Source organism: Bubalus bubalis, chromosome 7, assembly GCF_019923935.1.
Source record: "Bubalus bubalis isolate 160015118507 breed Murrah chromosome 7, NDDB_SH_1, whole genome shotgun sequence".
Classification (NCBI taxonomy): Eukaryota; Metazoa; Chordata; class Mammalia; order Artiodactyla; family Bovidae; genus Bubalus; species Bubalus bubalis.
Window position 1 is genome coordinate 58,270,798 of NC_059163.1, and position 25,341 is coordinate 58,296,138.

General features: G+C 39.9%; 1 pseudogene; it reads right to left on the reverse strand.

Annotated features, from left to right (window-relative positions):
• Nucleotides 1–906: 906 nt before the first annotated feature.
• LOC102397901 overlaps nucleotides 907–25,341 on the reverse strand; it is a 33,940-nt pseudogene continuing 9,505 nt past the window's right edge.

Sequence of the window (25,341 nt, forward strand, 5' to 3'; positions counted from 1 at the left end):
AAAAAGTAGATTGGTGGTTGCCTAGGGACAGGGAGTAAGAGTAACAACTAAGCCTTTCTTTTTGGGGTAATGGAAATATTCTAAAATTGATTGTAGAAAGAAATGTACAATTCTGTGAATATACTAAAAGCCATTTGTTGAACACTTGAAATAGGTGATTTGCATGGTTTATGAATTATATTTCAATAAAGTTTTGAAAAAGGAAAACTTTTCAATAGCTTCCCACTGCCCTTAAAATAAGATCTAAATCACTAAGATTAATAGGCAATAAGGAATCTGGCTCCAGCTAATTTTTCTAATGTCATCACTCACAAGGCCTTTTCATCAGTCATTACCTTCCTCTTTTACTCTAATTCTAGCCATGCTGTATTTTATTTTTTGTCATCTCCCTGAATATGTTTGGTAGTTTTAAAATATGTCTACAAGATCTTTGACACTCATCCTGATAAAAAGTTGAAGCATACTTCTCCCCTTAAATATAGAGTAGACTTAGTGACTCACTTCTAATGAGTAGAAAGTGGTAGAAGTGATTTTTGCATGGCTTCTAAGACTAGGTCATTAGGCACTGTGGCCTCGTTGCTCTCTTTTGGGGAAGTTGCCATATTTCAAAGATACTCAAGCAGCCCCGTGGAGAGACTCATGCATAATAATGGGGAACTGAGGCCTTCTGCCAACAGCCATGTGAGTGAGCCATTTGGGGAGCAGATCCTCCAGTCAAACTTTAGCAAGCCTCCAGATGACTGCAACCCTAGCCAATATCTTGATGTAACTTCATGAGTGACGCCGAGCCACAACTACACGATTAAGTCACTTCCAAATTCCTGACCACAGAAACTGTGAAATAAAATTTTTTAATTTGATATTTTTAGTCTGCAAAAACAAAATCAAACAAAACCCTTAAAATAGGCTTTTCAAATTATGTAAATTCCTCCTTTCCAAGGAAGCAGAGGGTAGACCGGTGTAGTTTATCCCTAGGACCACGAGCATGCTGCTACAGCAGCTTTCCCTTGGTTGGGTTTTGATCCTTCTTTGAGTCATAGTCTGGATCATTTTCCTCATCTCCTTCTTCTCCCCTTTCCTCATCTTCTTCCCTACTATTTTATCATAATCATGGTCGTCTTCTTCAGTAACTTCTCCAGTCAAGTATAATACTGATCTTGGGATTATATATTCATGTAAAAAATGATGACGTTTAAGGTATACAGGAAGAATAGCTTCGGCAGCAGCATCAGATCTCCACTCTCAGGAACTTCAGGAGGGACAAACAAATGAAAGAAAGAATATTAGAATCTGTTTTGGTCACAGTACAAACAGACCCAAGTCCCTTGTTTCTGCTTCTTTGTGGTTTTCAAAATGACAATTCTTTCCTTTTTTCCAGTCTACGTGGCATCTTGTATAACCCATAATTTCTGGTCCATCAAAAGAAAAGGGATCCGAGTCATCTGGTTATGACCTCATATTATGTGTCTTAGTCAACACTTAACTTGTGAAATATTCACTGGGTTCAAAGTGAAATATGAAGACAAAATACATAGGCTGGCCTGTACCTAAGGACTTCACTTGAGTACCTTGTGAGTGCTTCAGCGTAGGTTTATCATTTTCCTGAAACATACCACTGAGCAAATCAACACTTAAAAAACAGTCAACCAAAATTCAGGAATTCCCTTGAGGTCCTCTTTCTCTTTATCCTTTTTCTCATCTTCAATCTTGGCCTTTACTTTTAGCCCCTCCAAAATTTCATCTTCCTCATCTGGTTTCCATTCAGTCTTCTTATGTAGGTTCATAAATGATCTCAAATGGCTTATCAGATAGAGGCTGATAGAGAACAGCATACTTTCCTTCAAGATCATAAATTTCCTCTCACAGAATTTGGCTTCTATCTGGACACATTTAACTTGTATCTTGTTAAGATATCTCTTGTTAAGAGAGAACTAATGCAACATGGCATGCTACCTGTCACCTTAAAGCCAAACATCATGAGATACTTACTTCATTAATATCCAGTCATTCTTAGCTTTATCACTTTCAAAATCATTTTTAACGGGCTTTTAAACTACTGATTAGTTCCCTCTGCTATATGCTACCATAACATACATTCATGCTGCTGCTGCTGCTGCTGCTAAGTCATGCCAGTCATGTCCGACTCTGTGCGACCCCAGAGACGGCAGCCCACCAGGCTCCACCATCCCTGGGATTCTCCAGGCAAGAACACTGGAGTGGGTTGCCATTTCCTTCTCCAATGCATGAAAGTGAAAAGTGAAAGTCAAGTCGCTCAGTCATGTCCAAGTCTTTGCGACCCCATGGACTGCAGCCTACTAGGTTCCTCCATCCATGGGATTTTCCAGGCAAGAGTACTGGAGTGGGTTGCCATTACCTTCTCTGATACATCCATGAGTTAAATAATTTATATACCCCGACAGACTTAAGTTTAATGAGGTCCCATATGGGATCTCTCTTGTCAATATTATGTCACTAGCACCTGCCACAATACCTGATATATGGTAAACTATAAATAAATATTTGAGGAATGAACAGTTATATGAATGAATAATTGGATGAAGATATATAAGGAAATAATGTAATGAGATAAAGAACCCATGTGTGCAGAAGCTGCTATGAGAGTACAGAGGAAGGGGATTTAATTCACACCATTCCCTTACGGTGTGAATTTTTGGCAAGTTACTAATCTCTCTCTCTCTCTCTAAGGGACAGCTCCCTTATGCATAAAATTAGGATATAGCTCCTGCCTCATAATGTTGTTGTATTTATAGACTAATACCTAGTAGAAAATAAAAATGATAATAACACTTGGGAATTTAGAAAAGAGCTCCATGAGAAATGAATATCTCAGTAGAGGTTTTTTTTTTTAAGATTTATTTATTTTTTGTCTGTGCTGGGTCTACATTGCTGCACTCAGGCTTTCTGTAGTCGTGGCAAGTGGGGACTACTCTTTGTTGTGGTGTGCTGGCTTCTCATAGCTGTGACTTCTCTTCTTGCAAAGCACGGGCTCTAGGCTCAAGGCTTTTGGTGCTGCATGTGAGCTTGGTAGTTGTGGCACATGGGCTTAGTTGCTCTGCAGCATGTGAGATCTTCCCAGACCAGGATGGAACCAATATCCCTTGCATTGCAAGGAGGATTCTTAACCACCGGACCAGCAGGGAAGGCCCTGGGTAGAGTCTTAAAGCATGAATAAAAATTAGGCAAAAAAGGTGGGGGGTGGGGGTCAGAAATCTAGGCAGAGAGAAAAGCAGAAACAGTTTCAGAGGTTAGAAGTAGCAAAGTGCATGTAGAAAACTCCATGCAATTCAGTATCACCAGAGTATAAAATGCAATGAAGGGAAGTGGCAGAATGTGAGGCTAAAGATGGGAGTTAGGGCTAGTAACATGGAAGACTTCCTATGTTATATTATGCTTTTGGAATTCTGAAAAAAATTAGGACCATTAAAAGAGAGTGGTTATATTTGCATTTTGAATATACTATTCCAATTAACTTTAAAACCAATAACCTTCACACCCACTGAAATGCCTATAATAAAAAAGATGGTCAATAATAAGTGTTGACAAGGATTCAGAGAAATTGAAACCAGCATGCATTGCCATTGAGAATGTGCAATAGGCAGCTGCTCTGGAAAACAGGCAAGCAGTTCCTCAAAAAGTTAAACAGACTTACCCCATGATCTAGCTGTTCTACTCCCAGGAGTGCACCCTAGAGAAATAAAAACAATCCATCCTCTCAAAAACACGTGCATGAAGATTGGTAGCAACATTATTCATAACAGACAAAAAGTGGAAACAACCCAAAGTCCAAAATTGAAGAACGGATAGATAAAATATGGTACAGCCATACAATGGAATCACAAAATTTGCCCATAAAAAGAAATGAAATATTAATTCATGCTCCAGCACAGATGAACCTTGAAAACATTATGCTAAATGAAAGAAGCCAGGCATAAAAGGCCACATGTTATGATTTAATTTATAAATAAAGTTTAGAATAAGAGACAGAATGTAGATTAGTGGTTGATAGGACTTTTTCTAGGTTAGGGTGGAATAGGGAGTGACTGCTACTGCATAAGGAATTTCTTTTCCAGAATACAAAAATGTTCTGAACTTAGATTACGGTGATGGTTGAACAATTCTGTGATTATAGTAAAACCATTGTACACTTGGAATGGGTGAATTTTATGATAATGTGAATGATATCTCAAAATATATCTTTTTATTAAAAAGCCAATACTCTTTCTAACCTATTATTTTGTTACCTGGCTCTTACTATTATTATTATATTATAGGTTTCTTTTATATAATGTGACAAAACATATGCTATGAAAGTCATACATTTTGTTTTACAATATTGCCTTTTGTAGCATTAAATTTTTACTTCTTTAAAATTTCCAATAAAGAAATAGTTTTAAGAGTTCCTACTCACATACTTAAACTTTACTATTATTTCTATCATATTGAAATTGTATCATTTCCAGGGCACATTGCAACTATAAGGAACATTGGAGGTGGATTTTCCTTGTATGGTTGGTACTTTAAACCAAACCTAAAATACATACATTTATGACTTCTGGGAACAAAAGAAATAGTCTTAGAAGAATATAAGTATATGTTATTGTTTTGAGTTGAGAAAAAACATAAATTTTTTGTATGTGAGAAATTATTTGCTATAGCACAGGGAATATAGTCAATATTTTATAATAACTATAAGAGTATATTATTTAAGAATTGTGAATCACTGTTTTACACCTGAAATTTATATAATATTGTAAATCAACTACACTCCCCACCAAAAGTAAAAAAAGAGTTCTTTGCTACCAAAAAAAAAAAAATCACCACATAATTTTTTTTCCCCACTTAAGGTTATTTTACACCACAAATCTTGAAAGATATTTGCTGACTTTCAACAAAGGGGAGATGACTGCAAAGATTCCTGCCCTCTGATGTGTATGCCTTGTATATAATCCCCTCCCCTTGAGTGTGGACCCAGTGAATATGACAGAGTATTATTCCTGCTATTAGATTACTAATCTGTGGCCTTTTGGTTAAACCAACAAAAAGATTATATTTGGTGTGTGTGTGTGTGTGACTCTTTGCGACCTTATGAACTGTGGCCCGCCAGGCTCCTCTGTCCATGGGATTCTCCAGACAAGAATACTGGAGTGGGTTGCCATGCCCTTGTCCATGGTATCTCCGCAACCCAGGGATCAAACCTGTGTCTCCTGGGTCTGCTGCTTTGGCAAGTGCACAACACCTTGATTTCAGCCTGCTAAGGCCTTGACCAGTTCAGTTTAGTCACTCAGTTCTGTCCAACTCTTTGCAATCCCATGGACTGCAGCACGCCAGGCTTCCCTGTCCATTACCAACTCCTGGAGCTTACTCAAACTCATGTCCATCGAGTCAGTGATGCCATCCAACCATCTCATCCTCTGTCGTCCCCTTCTCTCCCACCTTCCATCTTTCCCAGCATCAGGGTCTTTTCAAATGAGTTCAGTTCTTCACATCAGGTGGACAAAGTACTGAAGTTTCAGCTTCAGCATCAGTCCTTCCAATGAATGTTCAGGACTGATTTCCTTTAGGATGGACTGGTTGGATCTCCTTGCAGTCCGAGGGACTCTCAATAGTCTTCTCCAACACCACAGTTCAAAAGCATCAATTCTGGTCAAGCATCAAGGCCTTGGCCAGAGGACCCAGCAAACTCAGACAAGACTCCTGACCCCTGTGTGTTGTTTTAAACTACAAGTTTGTGATAATTTTTTATGCAGCAATACAACTAATATAGAGGAGATAAAATATGAGCCAACTTCCCTTGATTCTCTCTTTCTCTTTTTTCAATTGTGGTATTCAACATCTTACCCTGCTTTCTTTTTTTTTTTTTTTTTTTTTTTCAGCCATGCAGCATGCAAGATCCTAGTTTCCTGCTGCTGCTGCTAAGTCGCTTCAGTCGTGTCTGACTCTGTGCGACCCCACAGACAGCAGCCCACCAGGCTCCCCTGTCCCTGGGATTCTCCAGGCAAGAACACTGGAGTGGGTTGCCATTTTCTTCTCCAGTGCATAAAAGTGAAAGTGAAATCGCTCAGTCGTGTCTGACTCCTCGCGACGCCATGGACTGCAGCCTACCAGGCTCCTCCGTCTATGGGAGTTTCCTGACCAGGGATCAAACTCTTCCCCCCTGCAAAGGAAGCACAGAGTCCTAACTACTGGATCACCAGGAAATTCCCCACCATCTTATCCATTTTTAAAGTGCAGTTCAGTAGTAAGTTTATTCACATTGTTGAGATCTCCAGAACTTTTTCATCTTGCAATTCTGAAACTCTATTCCCATTAAACAACTCCCCTTTTCTTCTCCTCACCCTCTAATAACCACCATTCTACCTTCTGTTTCTATGAATTTGACTACTTTGGATACCTCATTCAAGTGGAATCATACAATATTTGTCTTTTTGCAACTGGCACATTTCACCTAGCAAATTCCTCAAGTTTCACCCATGTTGTAGCATGTGACAGGATTTCTTTCCTTTTTAAGGCTAAATATCTTACTGTGCATATGAGACAGCAGGGAGCAGGGCACAACCTTTAAAAGAAGGACAGAACCCGAGGACATGACATAAACTGGTTAGAGCCAACTAAGTCCAAGATGGCAGACGAGTCCACTTCCACTAGACCTTGAGCCTCAGTATACACTCATTGTAACACATCAGGATACTAAATGACACACCCACAGGTGCCATGACAGTTCCAAGGCCACCATAAAAGGTCAAATAGTAGGTGGTGGCCCAGTTCTTGGAAATCCCCACCCCTTCCCTAAAATAGCTAGAATACTCCTCCCCACCTCTATAAAAACTGATGACCTGGTTCTTTCTGAGATGGCCACACTCCATCGATGGAGTGTGTAGCTCCCTGAATAAACTTTCTTTCACTTTACTATGGTTTGATCTTGAATTCTTTTCTATTCTCAAAGCCAAGAACCTGCACGTGACAGAGGTCCCAGGGACTTGACCATCCTCTTGTGCCCTACTTTCTTTCCTGCAGCATACCCACCACATTTTGTTTATGTGTCCGTCTGTCGATAAATATTTAGTTTGCTTCCACCTCTTGACTATTGTAAATAATGGTGCAATGAACATAGGTATGTAAATATCTCTAGGAGATCCTGTTTTCAATTCTTTTGGATATATACCCAGAAGTTGGATTGCTGGATTATACAGTAGTTCTATTTTTAATTTTTTGAGAAACTACCATTATGTTTTCCACGACAGTTGCACCACTTTATATTCCCACCAATAGCACAGTGTTCAAATTTCTCCACATCTTCCCTAATGCTTGTTACTTTCTGGGAATTTGTTTGTTTGTTTTCTGTTTTGCTTTTTTGGTTGCCGCATCCCTCAGCCTGCAGGATCCTATTTGCCTAACCAGGTAGGAATCCCATACTGCCTGGGATTCAGTTCAGTGGAAGCAGAACCACTGAACTGCCAGAGAACTCCTATTTTCTGTTTTTTTAATAATGGCCATCCTAGTGGGTGTGAAGTGATATCTTACTCTTGTTTTGATTTGTATTTCCCTGGATTAGAGATGTTGAGAATCTTTCCATGTGTGTGTTGCTTATTTTATATCACCTTTGGAGAAAGGTCTGTTCAAATCCTTCACCCATTTTTAAATAAATAACTAATTTATTTATTTGGCTGTGCCAGGTCTTAGTTGGGGCACCCAGGATCTTTAATCTTCATTTCAGCATGTGGGATCTAGGTCCGTAACCAGGGATCGAACCTGGGCCTCCTTCATTGGGAGTGCAGAGTCTTAGCCACTGGACTACCAGGGAAGTCCCCTTTGCCCATTTTTTAATCAAGTTAGATTCTTTACTGTTGAGTTGTAGGAGTTCTTTATGGAGTCTGAATATTAACCACTTGTCAGATATTTGATTTACAAATATTATCTTTAATTTAGAAAGTTGTCTTTTTACTCCATTGACTGTGTCCTTTGAGGCATAAAAGTTTTAGTCTGAAGTAGTCCCATTTGTTTTGGAGAAGGAAATGGCAACCCACTCCAGTGTTTTTGCCTGAGAAACCCCATGGACGGGGGAGCCTGGCAAGCTGCAGTACATGGGGTCGCAAAATTGGACACAACTTAGAAACTAAACCACCATCACCCAGTCCCATTTGTTTATTTTGCCTTTATTGCTCGTGTTTTTGATGTCATATCCAAGAGACCATTCATTCCCAAGTCCAGTGTCATGAAAACTGACTCTTAAATCCCAAGAACGTTCTCCAGAGAATTCCCAAGCAGGCCAGTGGTTAGGACTCTACACTTTCACTGACGTGGCCCAGGTTAAGTCCCTGGTTGGGGAACTAAGATCCTGCAAGCCACGCAGCATGACAAAAAAAGAAAAACCACACACACACACAAAATGCTCTCCAGATTCAGATTTTTCAAACTACCTGTGATGAAAGCCAAGTTTTTTCTTTCCAAGTCAATACTTTCATAAAATAAAATAAAAGTTAATTACTAGAAGGTAAATTTAAAAAGAATGAAGACATCAAAAATGCAAGCTGATATTTTTATAATTAAATGAAACAAATTATCCTGTCAAATTGCCATAAAACTTTCTAAATGCTTGTCCTCAACTTCCATGATTATCTGGATACATACAGGTAATACTAGCTCAAGAATTCACTCCAGTCCACAGTGCACACTCTGAGACTTTTGAGTAGCACTCCTCCAGATCTTCCTCAATGGTATGATATGGCAAATAAAGTAAAATATCCACTGTGCCTTTATGTAGCCATAGTGCCTCTATTGCTTATACACAGAGCATCCCCGAATAGTTAAGATTTCCTATTATCGCACAAGGGCAAGAATGCCTTCAACCTGACTGATCTTCACTGTGACAACGTACAGTGGTCTAAACGACTCCCCTCCATCACCAAAGTAAGTTAAAACAAGAACTCAAAAGAATAAAGAAGAGTGACTCTCACTGTATCCTAGTTCCCTGTAGCAGCCCAAACACCTTTATCCTCCATTCCCCACTTAGCCAACCAAAATCCTACAATTAGCAAAGAAGGATCCTTTTCAGTATGTAAAAGTAGGTGTAGAACTACTCAAAGAATTTTTACTTCTTTTACTTTATCTCAAGGTTTTAGGAGAGAAATCAACACAAGAGGTTAGAGGAAATGCTTCTGATTCTGTTGATGTCACATCATCTCAGTAAGAAAAGCTGTGGAACTCATTATTATGGCAGTGCCACACCTGTCCTTTTTGCAACATGTGTCAATAGAGCTCAGGCATCGCAAATATACTGGGAGAAAGTCAATTTGACCCAATCCTGTCTTTTGTAGAAAGAGACCAACACTTGCTATACACAGACTCAGGAGTACCTACAAGGAGAATGTGTTCTTACAAAGACAAAGTGATTGAAAGTGTTACTGTGGAATCTGCCCTGAAGCTGAAAGATGGCACAAGAATAGGCTACTTTTACTTGGATTGTATGTTTATTTGTAGTGGCTTATGGGGGTGAGGGTGGGGCTTCCCAGGTGGCTCTAATGGTAAAGAATCCACCTGCCAAGGCAGGAGATGAAAGAGACACGGGTTCGATCCCTGGTCTGGAAGATCCCCTGGAGTAGGAAATGGTGACCCACTCCAGTATTCTTGCCTGGAAAAATTCCATAGACAGAGGAGCCTGCTGGGCTATGGTCCTCCACGGGGTCGCAAAGAGTCAGACACAACTGAGGCACTGAGCACACACGCACATGGGGGCAAGGGTAGCTGATGAAGAATGTGATATTCCTCTGGGGTCAGGATTTAAGGTGGAGCAAGTAAGTCAGTCTTCTAGGGGGTAAAATTTAAGTGGTGCCCAGAAAACTCGGTAATCAGGATGAATATTATTTAATATAATATTTAAAAAATAAAACCTGGTGCAAAAACTTTCATAAAAAGAAAACCCAAAATATCACAATGTTAGAGATAGGATCAATATTGCTAATTTACTCTTGTTTCAGGCACCAGTATAGATAGGCATATCACTGCTTGGCACTACCACTGAACAAAGATTATCTGAGGACAGAGCTGCTTTTAGAAAACTATTTCTTTTTGGTTTTTCTGTTTTGTTTTTGTTTCTCAAGAAAATCTGAATAGTCATGATCAAAGCAACTTCTTGGAAGTCACCTCCACAATTCCCAGGATTAAGATGGCTGATCATTGACCTTTCTAACCTCTTCTTTTGAAAATCTCCTACAGAGAATTCCCTGGCGGTCCAGTGGCTGGGACTCTGCTTTCACTGCAGACGCCCTAGTGTCAATCTTTGATGGGGGCACTAAGTTCCCGCAAGCCACACACTGGGGCCAAAAAAGAAAAACCAGAAATATAAACCTCATCTTCAATAAAACTGGGAAATATTTGTATCCCCAAACCCCAATATAGGAAGACAAAAAGCAGGTGGAATGGTCAGCAGAATTTTGAAGAATACTCTCAAGAAGCAAGACTACCTCAGGAAAGATTGAAACCTGTAGTACCCTGGAAGGTAGTGGTAGGAATAGGGCATTGAAAGCAGTGAGTGGTGTCTGAGAAGACTGAAAAAGTTTTAGCGCTACAAGCCTCACTCCGGCAATCAGGGCCACCCCTCCCCCACGCCCGCAGTACTTTCCGGGTCGGGGGGAGGCTCTCTGGGGAGCAACAGGCGGGAAGAGGGCAGAGGTGAGGATTTAATGAAAATGAAAGTCTGCATTCTGAACTGAGATTCCCCAGTCCTCTTACCTCACTCTGTGCTACAGCTGCCAACAGCCAGCCTTATCCTTCCCTACGGATTAAAGGCACTTTTTCTTGATAAACTAACTTGCTACAGGGAAAGTACCTACACACACTGACATTTGGGGGACCACACCCTCACCCACAAGCTTGCTGGCTACCTCTTTAATCTAAAAATAAGCCCACAAGATGACAAGACCTACCCACTCACACAGAGCTTCCAATCAGCTTTGCAGCCATTCATTTGAAAATCTGAACATCCAAGGATCACCAGATCTTTGAGGAAAGCTTCCCACAGTACAAACAGAGACCAAAACAAATAAACCCAGAGGGGGTAAAGAAAAACGCAGAGGAACAGATAATGCAGAGGTAGCCAAACATTTCAAAAAAGTAAATTAACATTCTCAAGACGATAAGATTTTGTATTCCTGAAATAAGACTGAAATTCTCTCAGGAAGGAAGGAAGGAAAGGGAGAGAGCAAAGGAAATGACAGGGAGAAGGAAGAAACATTAGAAAACAAAAGGTGCTTTTGCAAATTAAAAATGAGGGAGAAGTAAAAAATATAAGAAAATTAAAAGGTTAAGCCAGGAAGTTCAACATTTAACCAAGAGTTAAATGGAACAAAATTATCAAGAAAACAGCACAAGAACATTTACCAGAAATAAAGCCCAAGTCTCCAGTTTAAGAGTATATTGAATATACAGATATGGAATCCTTATGTTGTATACTTAATATAACTAATATAATGTTATGTGTCAATTATATCTCATTTTTTAAGAAAAAAAAAGACCACATTGAGTGCCCATTATAATAAATTTTAAAAATAGCAACTCAAGTACATATGAACTTCAAATTTCAGAATGCAACGAGATATGATTCTAGAAGCTTTCAAAGGAAGATCACATACAAAAAAATGGAAATTAAATAGTATTAAATTTCTCAGCAACAATGGATGCTAGAAGACAATGGATAATTGTTGTCAAAATTCAGAATTAGAAAACAAATTTTTAACTTAGATATATTTAGGCATGCATAGTATCAAAATGTTTATCTTCTTTTTACCCTTGCTCCAGATGCTACTGGGGGATGCACTCCAGCAAAATAAAAGAGTAAACCAAGAAAGCGTAGGTCATCAGATTCAGAACTCTGGATTGTTCAAGGATGACTGCTGTGTGATAGGTCTAGAAAGAAATCAGTACAGATCCAAGGCTGAGGCCAGACTTCTCTCTAGGAGGGAGGTCTACATGGAGAGGAAATGGCAATGAAAGTGTGAAAAATGGAATTCACAGTCACTTTACAGAGGAAGGAAGTGGAAGGAAATTCTTCAAACCTAGCTAGAAGTTCAAAGAAAACTAAGCAGAGGGGGGAAAAAAAGGTGGGGTGGGGGAGGTTAATGTCATTATTCTATACTCAGGCTAAGAAGTAAACAGCATAAATGTGTAAAACATATTAATAAGCTAGTGGTATTGAAAACTGGAAAATTAAGGAGGAATGTCATATTTTCCTAAATACAGAAAAACTTTTAGGCATAAAGATATGCTTTACAGTAACTAATTATAAAAGCAAATATTGAAAGCAATCTAAATGTCCAACAAGTGGGGAATAGTTAAATAAATTGTGATTTACCACTTCATGGAATTTAAATTAATAACATTACAATCATTGCTGCACAGCAACAATTCATTACAGAACCTGCCTTGAGAGCAGCTTAAGTTGAAAGAACAGAGAAGAGAATGAGAGTTGCTTGTGTGCTACTGATAGGGATAGAATAGGATAGTTATACAGGTAGTTGTAGAAGTCGTAGAAGTCCCAGTAGGGAACTACAGATAGAGAGGGAAACCTAGGAAACTTTGGGAGACCACTGTAAGTTAATGATTACTCAAGCTTTTGGAAGGTGGAATTAAGCAGACTTGCTTAACTCTAAAGCCATAAATAAAAGCATGAGATATGCCCCAGGCCATTAAGTGAAAGAAAAATGTTACCACTCTTCTACTAATATGATAATCCTAGTTTGACCTCATAGGGTCAGACACTGTCCTGCCTGATATGAAGAAGCTAGTGATATATAAGACTCAAGACTATGTCTACTTGAAGAAGGCTATCTCTTTCCCTCCCCTTTGACTATAAAACTGTAGCCCACTTAATCCTTGGGGTGGGCTTCCGTCATAGCTCAGTCAGTAAAGAATCTGCCTGCAAGGCAGGAGACTTGGGTTCGATTCCTGGATTGGGAGGATTCCCTGGAGAAGGAAATGGCAACCCACTCCAGTATTCTTGCCTGGAGAATCCCATGGACAGAGGAGACTGGCGGGCTACAGTCCATGTGGTCTCAAGAGTCGGACACGACTAAGTGACTTTCACTTTCATTAATCCTTGGAGCAGAGCTCCCTCGCCTGCCTGCTTGCATCTCTTATAAGATTTATATTAATAACTCTGTTTCTTGCCTATCACTTTACCCCTCACTGAATTCCTTCTGCACTGAGACACAAAGAACCTGAGCCTCAATAAATCCAGAGAACAGATAAGTGATAAAAAGATTGTGGTTTCAAGCCCCAAATAGAGTTTTGGCTGGGTTTGAGTCCCAATCTGAGGTGAAGAGTTTTATTACTACTGTGAGAAACTAAAACCAAATGCCTACAGAAAGATCAATCAAGTAAATCCCCAAACAGGCAGCCTCAGAGCCTCCACGTGGCTAATATTCAGTATTGTCAGGAGGAAGTAGGAAACAGAAGGTCGATGTTTTGGTAAACCTGTATCTGATGGCTTTGGGAAGAAAGACAGGAGAGTTAGTAATACCATGATCTCAAAATTGTACCACCTGGAACAAGACAGATGGCAGGAGCAATGTCAGCCTACCTCAGGAATGACCTCATTGACTGTGCAATGGGAAATCATTGGGGAAAGGTCTTGGATACATCCAAGATCAGAGGACTCACATTCCCCTTTTCCTAGGACCAGAACCTCAGCCAATCAAAAAAGCTACTCTTCATCCCTAGCAACTCCAGGCATGAAGTCCTGGCTGCTTCTAAATAGGATCAGTGAGGCAAGGAAGCAGGGACCTGGGTAACCCTACTGATGACTACAAGCCCCAGAGGCTCCAAAGTCATCTGCCCCAACTCTCTGAGCCTTATGCAATATGACTGTTAGATGGCTTCAAGAGCAGGGCCCTTTAGGGCTTGAAAAACTGAAAACCTTGGCCCTACATTCCCCATCCCCACCCCCAAAACAAGACAAAAACACTCCATGAGTACAGGAGTCTGTATTACATTTTCCTGTCTTAGTTAAGACTGTTTTGAGATAGAAACTGCAGTCAGAAAGTAAAAGTTCACTGTAAGAATACAAGGGAAATCTGTTGAACCCATAGGTTTGAAACATAGTGAGGGAACCAAGAATGGAAAGCTATCACAAACAAATCCAAATGCCCTCTTCGTCTCTAGTCTGTCTGTCTGTCCCTTTCGTCTTCCTTACATTCCTCCATCCCTCCCTCTCCCTCCCTGTCTCTCTCTCTGTGCCTTTCCTCCCTCCCCTCAAGGACTCTCCCTCTGTTCTCTCCTTGGGTGGGCTTCATCCTCTTCCCTCTCCCACCCACTGGCAAACCTGGAGAGGCAGTTTTGTCTCCTGCTCAGCTTGCTTTTTCTTAAGAGAAACATACCCCTTCCACACCTCCGCCTCCATTTTATTGAATAAAATTCTCTGTGGTTTACAAATGTCAAGTACTTCTGACTAATTTTGAAGTTGCTGGCTCAATTGTCCTTCTCCAGCACCAGTCTGGCAAAAATCCCAGTCCTCAATCAATCCAATAGTTCATATTATCCATTTGTGTACCTGTGCTGCTATGAATACCTGGAGAAAACCAGCACCACTATGAATTCATGGTTTCTGGTCTCCACTGGGCTCTTATAACACTGTCCAGGAATCCTGTGACTCCCCCATCCTGTTCACACACCCCTTTTCACAGATCTTCCTTACTCTTCTCATCTCCAATCCTACCGCCTCTCCATCACTAGTACCAAATTTCCATGTTGATTACAATAGAAAGAAAATAGAAGTGGTAATAATAGTAGAGTGTGTGAATGAGTGAAAGTTGCTCAGTTGTGTCCAACTCTTTGCGACCCCATGGACTGTACAGTCCATGGAATTCTCCAGGCCAGAATACTGGAATAGGTAGTCTTTCCCTTCTCCAGTGGATCTTCCCAACCCAGGGATCGAACCCAAGTCTCCTGCATTGCAGGCAGATTCTTTACCAGCTGAGCCACAAGGGAACCCCAATAATAGTAGAAGGTTGTTAGAAATAACAATAGAGGAGAAACATAATAAAAATAATAAAACTCTGTTAACTCTTATCAGCTAAACATTCTTTGATCTTCTTTTCCTATTAACAAGACAGACATCTCTTCCTTTACCTGAGGCTAATTGTTTTACAGTGTTCCTCCCTTATATATTATTATACTTGCTGAAGGCTCACCCCACCAGCTAACCTTTTTTTTTTTTTTTTTTTTGGCACCATGCATAGCTTGTGAGATTTTAATTCCTGGACCAGGGATCAAACCCAGGCCTTTGGCAGTGAGACTACAGAGTCCTAACCACTGAACTGCCAAGGAATTCCCAACATCCTTTAAAATTTTTAATTTTTTTTTTTTTAAAGAAAAGTATGTCTTAAACACAAACTATTTTAGCCTGTGTACTGGAGAGTATTGTGGTGAACTAGACAGATATGGCTTCCCTCGTGGCTCAGCTGGTAAAGAATCCACCTGCAATGTGAGAGACCTGGGTTCGATCCCTGGGTTGGGAAGATCCCCTGGAGAAGGGAAAGGCTACCCACTCCAGCGGCCTGGAGAATTCCATGGACTGTATAGACCATGGGGTCGCAAAGAGTCAGGCACAACTGAGCTACTTTCACCTGTGAACTTTCCCAGAATTCAGACTTTGAGTTAAGAATTAAAATCTGATCTGTTACATAACAGGGAGTACAGGATGCTATGGAAATAGCAAAGAAATTTAATCTTACATAGGAAGTCAAATAAGATCTTGAGAAAGGTAAAATTGAAAGCTGCCACTTAAGGGCTATATCAAAAGAGTTTAATGAGAAGGAAAAGGTTTAAATGCTCTGGAGCCCTAACCAAAATCTTATCAGAGATTTCCATGAAACTGGACAAATTCATTCTAAAATTGATTTGGAAAAGAATAAGATTAAGAAGACCCAAAACAATTTGAAGATGAATAAGATGGAGAAAGTTGTCTTGTCAAGTCCTATTTTTAAATTATAATAATTAAGACCTATGATCTTGGTACAGAAATAACATCAGATCAATGAAACCCTCTGCATGCTGTGCTTTCCTACTCATCCTCAAGACACTACCTGACTGCAACTGCCCCTAGAGAATCTCTGACTGCCCCTCCCTCACCATCTTGACTAGTTTTCATCTTATGGTGCTTCCACGAGTAAGAAGTAAGCACTCTTCTCCATCACAGAACTTAACACATTCTCTCCAATATCTGTCTCCCTATCTGTCTGTCTACTAGGACAGAGACAATTACTCTTTTCCACTGTTGATCCTTAGCCTCCTAGCCTTCCTAAACGAAGGTGATATAAAGATACTATCCTGACCACACCTCACCAGTGTCTTAACTACTGTTGACTTTGCAGCCACTTTCCCTCCTTAATTGTAGATTTTATCAGTTCTGACCATAGTCATTTTCTCCTAAAGCCAGAAAATTTTCCATATTTTGACATGTACACAGACATGTCAAAATCCATCACAAAAATTTTTATATATTTATTTATTTGGCTGCTCTAGGTCTTAGCTGTGGCAAGCAAGATCTTTAGTTGGAACATGTCGGATCTCATTCCCTGACCAAGGATCAAACCCAGGCCCTCTGCATTGGGAGCTCAGAGTCTTAGCCACTGAACCACCAGGAAGTCCTCATCAAAAATTTGTCTTTGCAGTTTCTTGACATCTCAATCTTTGAACAGACTTCTTTTCTTCACCTCAGTCTCTCATTCAGAGGTTTATAAGTATACCTTTAAAATTATGAAATCAACCTTTCTGCTAAAGATATTAATGAGGATCATCCAAATGAAAACAGTCAGAGACTATTTATTCAGAGCTTGTAATGGCAAAGTAGTCAGTCACCATCACTTGCTTTTAGCAAGCAGGAAAACTTTATATATATATATATATATATATATATATACACACATATACACACACATATATGTATATATATATACATATATGTATATATATATATGCTTTTCCATTTAGTTCATTAGTTCCCTGGGCTATACAGTAGGATCTTATTGTTTATATATTTTACATACAGTAGTCAGTCAGTTCAGCCCCTCAGTCGTGTCTGACTCTTTGCAATCCCATGGACTGAAGCACACCAGGCTTCCCTGTCCATCACCAACTCCCGGAGCTTGCTCAAACTCATGTCCATTGAGTCCGTGATTCCATCCAACCATCTCATCCTCTGACATCCCCTTCTTCTCCTGCCTTCAGTCTTTCCTAGGGTCTTTTCCAGTGAGTCGGTTCTTCACATCAGGTGGCCAAAGTATTGGAGTTTCAGCTTCAGCATCAAACCTTCCAATGAATATTCAGGACTGATTTCCTTTAGGATTGACTGGTTGGATCTCCTTGCAATCCAAGGTACTTTCAAGAGTCTTCTCCAACACCACAGTTCAAAAGCATCAATTCTTTGGTGCTCAGCTTTCTTTACAGTCCAACTGTGTATCTGCTAATCCCATACTCCTTATTTATCCCTTCCCTTTCCCTTCCCCCTTTGGTAACCATAAATTTGTCTTCTCTATCTGTGGGTCTGTTTCTGTTTTGTAATTAAGTTCATTTGTATCATTTTTTTAGATTCCACATATAAGTGATATCATATGATATTTGCTTTCTCTGACTTACTTCACTTAGTATGATAATCTTGAGGTGCATCCATGTTGCTACAAATGGCATTATTTCATTCTTTTTATGGCTGAGTAATATTCTGTTGTATCTATATATCATGTATTATTTGCTTATTTATCTGTTGTTGAACATTTAGGTTGCTTCCATATCTTGGCTATTATAAATTGTGCTGCTATGAACACTGGGGTGTATATATCTTTTCAAATTAAAGTTTTTTCTGGATATATGTCCAATAAGTTCAGGGAGAGGTACTGCCTAATGATGCCTACTGGAGGATGTTTTTAATTCAAACTAAATTGACTGTACTCTTTCTGGAGAGGACCCGAGTACGGTACTCTTTGTGTGCTTTTTGCCACAGTGTCCTGGCCAGAGGTCTTGTGCTTTCTATCTCTCATGTTCTCAACTTCATTATTGAAAACCCTAGTCAAATTTCAGCTCTCCTATACTAGGTGAATGTGAAGATTCTCACTTAACTCAAAAACAGCTGCTAAAGAACAGGTGATTAAATTAGAGTCTATTTATATTTATATTTATATGTAGAAAACAAACTTTTTTTCTCGTTATGAAAGCAATGCATGCTTTCACCAATTGGAGTCTATAATTGCAAACAGCATAATACAAATTTTGTTAACTTAAAATTCTTTAAAAAAGAATTTATCAGAAATGTGTCAGAGTTGGTCACAGAATCAAAAGGAGAACTGAAGACATGAATACCTGAAAAGATAGCAGCAAGGGCAGCCCCTGGAACCTGGAACTAAATGACCAATACTTTCAAGGGCTGCCTTTCAACAAATATTCACTAAACTCCAACTACACGCCTGGCACCACCCTGAGACCAGTACAATCAAACACTATCCTTGTCCTTCAAGGGAGGAAAAGGAAGAAGGTCAAGCAAGCCTTTACCAAAGAAGAAAGGCTTGAAACAGGTTTTAAGTTAGAGTTTGCTGGGTGGATCAGGGAGACAACAGCAAGAATAATATGCAAAGATGCCAAAAATGATGGATGGCATATAGGGGAGACATAGTAGTTAGGGAGGCAGGGAAGGACACTGGAGGACTTTATGTGCAGTCCCTAAAACTGAAGAGAGACTTTGGGGGCTGTGGAGGTTGGGAGTCAGGAGAAGGTTGAGGAACTCAGTCTTGACCATACCTGGACAGGGATGGACCATACCTGGACAGTTGATGAAGATGCCTCTATCTGAAGCTTCAACTACACCAAAATCACATGAGAGTCTAAATTTAAGATCAAATAAAGTTGGCCTAAGACTAACTGGGTGGTGGAAAGTGAAAGTGTTAGTCGATGAGTCATGTCCAACTTTTTGTGACCCCATGGACTGTAGCCTGCCAGGCTCCTTTGTCCATGGAATTCTCCAGGCAAGGATATTGGAGTGGGTAGCCATTGCCTTCTCCAGGATATCTTCCTCACCCAGGGATCGAACCCAGGTCTCCAATATTACAGGCAGATTCTTAACCATCTGAGCCACCAGGGAAGCCCTCTGAGCCACCAGGGAAGCCCAGCTTGGTGGTGGAATGATTCTAAACAGATCAAAAGACCCAGAGGTTTGATGTAAATTTGGTGAATAAGAATAAAAAATGTAAAAATCTGGACAGCAAAAACAAAAATGTTCTGAGTGAACACCAGAGACAAGAGCTTAATGCTCACAGATGGACTGTGTATGAATTGAGTCAGCTCTGCTTTAGAGCTAGAGATGTTGCAGACATCTTTTATGTCATGAAGCATTTAGACCTACCCATGGGTGATTAGGAAGAAAAAAAGAGAAAATGGAGACATTCACTGTTATTTTGAGTATTTACTAATACCAGGCATTGTGCTAGGAATTTTAAACACATTATATAATTTAATCTTCCAAATGATCTTATGAGACAGATACTAATGTTTTTCTGTCTTTTATAGGGGAGGAAATTAAAACACAGAAATGCTAAGTAGTGAGTAAGCTATGGAAACAGGATTTGCTGGCTCTTTTTAACTTACCATGATGTGAAGAAAATAATCGGTTTTGAAATCTAGAAAGATCTGTCTAGTGACAGCATGAAAGGAATTCAGGAGAATAAGAGTATGGCAGGGGCGAGGGGGTAAGCAGAGAGGTATGAATGATGAGTGAAGGCAGGGAGCCTAATTAGGAGACTGCTGCGGCGTTCTGGAAAAGAGATGTTTAGGATCTAAGCAAGAGTGAGTGCAGAAGGGATTAAAAAACAGAGTAGAGATTAGAGGACGGAAAAAAAAAGGGAAAATAGAATTATCATTGACCTCAGTGATTTAGTGACCTCAATCCTAGCCCTGGGGACATGCCATAGCAGGGGGACTGGCTCTGTGCTCAGTGAGTGTGTGTGAGCAACCAAGTGTTAGGAATCTCTGTGGCACTTTGGGCCAACTATTACTAGTGAAAGAGACTTGTCATTTTGTTGTCAACCTCAAACACACATACAGGAAATGCAGACAGAGGCTGTGGGGAACAGCTCTTGAGATTGTGGGAGGAGAAACAGAAATGACATATCCTTGGGCACAGATCCAGATAAACACTACGCTGAACCTCCAATGTCTTCCTGCTTATCCATGGTAGAGGTTACACAGGTAGTTATTATGGCAGTGGTAGCAGATCTTCAGCTTCAACGGTACATATTTGAACCAGGTTCCTTTGGAAATTCAGTGTTCAGGATCCCTCCACAGCTCACCAAGCAACCCAAAAACAGCAAATGGATCAGGCTCTCTGGTTTATTTGAGACCATTGTTCTCAGGCCTAAGTAAACCCTTGGGGATATTGGATATATCATGAGTAAGGAAACTCTTAGAAGAAAATAAACTGTCTCTTAACCACAGAATGGAAGCTCCAGCATTTAATTGGAATACTGGGGGGTGAGGGGTGGAGGGTGGGAGGGAAATGTGACTAGCTTAGTGGAACATCAATAAAAGCTTATATTTTAGGCAGAGAGAACAGCATGCACAAAATTCAGGGTTCAAAAGAAAACACTGATTTGAAACTAATTAAACTAATGATATCCTCCTACTTCCACAAGCAAGTTGTTCCTTCTCTTGTATTGTTTATCCTCATCAATAAATGAAGTATAAAATTGGAAGAGTGATGTCAGAAAAAAATTTGAAAGCTTAAGAGGATTAGGTCATTTGAGGTCTTCCAAGACATGTTAACATGTTAAATGTTAACATGTTAAAATGTCTGTTCATTGTCATTCATTGATTCTGGAAAATTCTGAGTCATTAGCTTTCTGAATATTCTATTTCATTCTATTCTCTGCTTTTGAACCACTGCTAGAAATATATTAGGTCTTCTCGTTCTTTTCTGTATGTCTCAAATTTTTCTGTTTTGTTTCTTTAGCTCTTTACACCATATTCTGTGTATTTACCATATCAATTTAAGTTTCACAACTCTCTCCTTAGCTGGTTTAATCAGCTGTTAAACTTGTCCATATTTTTTTAATATTCCAGATACTACATTTTTCTTTTCTAGAAATTCTATTTGTGACTTTCTCCTTCTCTTTCTTCTTCTCCTCCTCTTCCTTATTCTTCTTCCATAGAAGGTTATTTATAAAGCTCTTTGTCTTTTTCTAGTCATGTCTTTTTTTTGTTCTAATGCTTTCAATTCCTTATTATATGCCTTTATTATTTTAATGTACACTTCATTTATACTGTCTACTGAATAGCCTAGTTATTTGTGATTCTTGGGGATCTCATTTTGCTGATTATTGTTTCTCTCTTTATCAGTTGAGGCTAGTAGTTTCCCTGTGAGTTTTGTGTAGTAATCTTATGTTCAGCTGGGCGTCATCTCTGAGAATCCTTTGACGCCTGAGTTAAGAGTATGTACCTCCAGAGAAGTTTTTGTGTTTTCTAGGAACACACTAAAAGCAGGCCACTTTCTTCCATGAGCTTCACTGAGGTATAATTTACACACAATAAGATTCAGTAATTTAAAGTGTAGCATTCAATGAGTTTTGAAAAATGTAAACAGTTTTGTAATAATCACCAAAATTAAGATATAGAATATTTCATAACCTCAGAAAGTTTACTTATGCCTCCTTTCAAGTCAACCTTCTTCCCCTACACTTGACACCCAAGCAACCACTGATGTGCTTTATTTTATTATTATTTTTTTAAACTACTTTTTTTTAATATATAATTTTATTGATTTATTTATTTTTGGCTGCACTGGATCGTCATTGCTGCGTGGGCTCTTCTCTAGTTGTGGTGAGCAGGGGGCCACTCTCCAGTTGTGGTGCTTGGGCTTCTTATTTCTGTGGCTTCTCCTGTAGCACAGCATGAGCTCTAGGGACTCAAGGGCTTCAGTGGTTGTGGCTCATGGACTCTAGAGCACAGGCTCAATAGCTGTGGCACATGGTATGTGGGATCTTCCCAGATCAGGGATTGAACCCACGTCTCTTGCACTGGCATGATTTTTTACCACTAAGTCACCAGGGAAGCCCCATTGATTTTTTTATGTCACTATTTTGTTTTAATGATATGACATGAGAATGAAGCTTCATTTTTTGCTCATGGATATACAACAGTTTCAGCACCATAAGTTGAAAAGATTCTAATTTTTATTGAATATTGGAATATTGACCTTTGAATGTTGACCATGTACGTGTTGGTCTATTCCTGAACTCTCTAGTCTGTTCTATTTATCTATACATCTGGCAGCCCACTCCAGTGTTCTTGCCTGGAGAATCCCAGGGACGGTGGAGCCTGGTGGGTTGCCGTCTATGGGGTTGCACAGAGTTGGACACGACTGAAGCGACTCAGCAGCAGTAATCCTTATGGCAATATCACACCCTCTTGATTACTTTAGCTATAATAAATCTCAAAATCAGGTCTCATGAGCGCTTCCAACTTTGTTCTTTTACAAGATTGTTTTGGCTATTCTGGATCCTTTGCATTTCTTTATTAATTTAGAACTTGCTTGTCAGTTTCTACATAAAGTTTACTGAGGGACTCCCTTGGTGGTCCAGCAGTTAAGACTCTACACTTTCAACGCAGGGGGTATGGATATGGGTTCGATCTCTGGTTGGGAACTAAGAATCTGCATGCTGTGAGGCCAAAAGAAAAAAAGTTTGCTGAGATTTTGTTTGGTATAAGATTGAATCTATAGATCAATTTAGTGTGAGTTAAGTCTTAACAACATAGCTTTTTCTAATTTATTATGAACAAAGTATATCTATTTACTTAAACAATCTTCAGTTTTTCTTAGAACAATTTTTATAATTTTCAGAATACAAAATCTTGCACATATTTTGTTAAGCACAGAATCCTAACCACTGGACTGCCAGGGAATTCCCTTTCATGCTTTTTATTCTATTGTAAATTATATTTAAATTTTTAAATTTCTAATTGATAATAAGAAATACAACTAATTTTTGTGTATTGACCTTATATCCTGAGAGCTTGTTGAAATCACCTATAGAGCTAGTACTTTTTTGTAGATTCCTTAGTATTTTCTGTATGGATGATTATGTTACTCAGAGATCACTTTTTATGTTAAATTCTAGTTCCCAGACAGATACTACCATATTAGTGGTACACATTCAAACTCCAGATCTAAGTGAAATCAGGTCAAGCTAGTAGTTATAAATTAAAAAAGAATGCTTCCTTTTTACTTTCCAGATCCCAGACCAAGACAGAGAAGCTTTCTTGTCCTTTCCCTATGCCAGAGGAATTTTTCTTACTTCACCTGTCACTTACAGTAGCCTTTGAAAGTCTTGACTTTATTTACCGGACTTAATTCCAGCTCCCTACCTCCTGAGATGTCAAGTCCTTGTTAAAAACCTAAGCCCATTGTTACCATAGTGGGAAAACCACCTCTAACCTTAGGATAGGACTGCCTGAGTAAGAGCTTGCTTGCTTACGGCTCTGGTTTTACCTTTGTTTTCGGCTCCCAACTATTAGTTATCCACTGATTGCTACGTTACAAACAACACTAAAACTAATGGCTTCATGCCGCTATGATTGATCGTATCTCACACTTCAGTGGGTTGAATGAGGGTTCCCCCTGCTCCTTTTGCCTGGGGTCAGTGATGAATCAGCTGGAGGGTCCAAAATGGTCTCACTTAAATGATTAACAGTCAGTGCTGGCTATTGGTTTGTGCATTTCAGGGGTTTTTTTGTTTTTTGTTTTGTCTTTTTTTTTTTTCCTTTCTGGCTGCGCTGAGTCTTTGTTGCTGCACACAGGCTTTCCGTAGTTGTGGCGACCAGGGGCTATTCTCTAGTTGTGGGTTTCTCATTGCGGTGGCTTCACTTACTGGAGAGCATGCGCTCTAGGCTTTCAAACTTCAGTAGTTGCAGTACAGGGCTCTAGTTGTGGTGAACAGGCTTAGCTGCCCCGTGGCATGGGATCTTCCTGGACCAAAGATCGAGAGCCTGTGCCTCCTGAATTGGTAGGTGGATTTTTAACCACTGGACTGCCAGGGAAGTCCTACGTCTCAACTTCTCATCCTCCACTAGGTTAGACCAATTTTCTTACATGGCAGTCAGAGCAGTGTTAAAAAAGTACAAAAAGTATTATAAGATTTAAGACCTAACCTTGGAAGTTGTATAATATGTTTTTACTATATCCTGTTGGTTACATGCAGAGAAGGCAATGGCACCCCACTCCAGTACTCTTGCCTGGAAAATCCCATGGACAGAGGAGCCTGGTAGGCTGCAGTCCATGGGGTCGCTGAGAATCCCACACGACTGAGCGACTTCACTTTCACTTTCATGCATTGAAGAAGGGAATGGCAACCCACTCCAGTGTTCTTGCCTGGAGAATCCCAGGGGGAGCCTGGTGGGCTGCCGTCTGTGGGGTCGCACAGAGTCGGACACGACTGACGTGACTTAGCAGCAGCAGCAGCAGCATTGGTTACATGGCATTATATAACAGAATTTGACCAGTCTTTGTCCCTGGTTCCTAGGAGAGAGGCTGTAAATCCTTGGTACTTCCTAAGTACTAATGGTTTTGTTATTTGTGACTTCCTTGGATGATATCTTAATCTATGTAAAAACTGGTGTGTACTCAGTCATGTCCAACCCTATGGACTGTAGCCTACCAGGCTCCTCTGTTCATGGGATTTCTCAGGCAAGAATACTGTACTGGGTTGCCATTTCCTACTCCAGGGAATCTTCCCAACCCAGGGATCAAACCTGCATCTCCTGTATTGGCAGGCAGATCCTTTACCACTGAGCCACCTGGGAAGCCCCATGTTAGTCTTATCTTTTATCTCATAGCATAGAACATCTTAGACTGTGCTGTGAGATAAAATGACTCAGGATGAGACTAGTCACAAGAAAGACCCAACTATATGATTAAGTAAGAAGTTGGGACTTTGAGCCAATGCAATCTCCAGGAAAGAGAGAGGGGCTGAACATTGAATTTAATCACAAGGCTAATGATTCAGTCAATCATGCTCACATAAAGAAACCACGGTGAAGATTCTAGACATCAAATCCCAGTTGAGCTTCCTGGTTGGTGAACACACTGATTTGCCAAGAGAGTGAGACACCCTGATTCTACAAGGAAAAGTTGTGGAAGTGCTGTGTTCAGATCCCTCCCAGACTATGTCTTTTGTGTTTCTTCATTTGGCTGGTTCTGAATTGTATCCTTCATAACAAACTGTCATTGCAAGTATAGAGCTTTCTCGAATTTTATGAGTCATACTAATGAATTACTGAATCTGAGAGTTCATG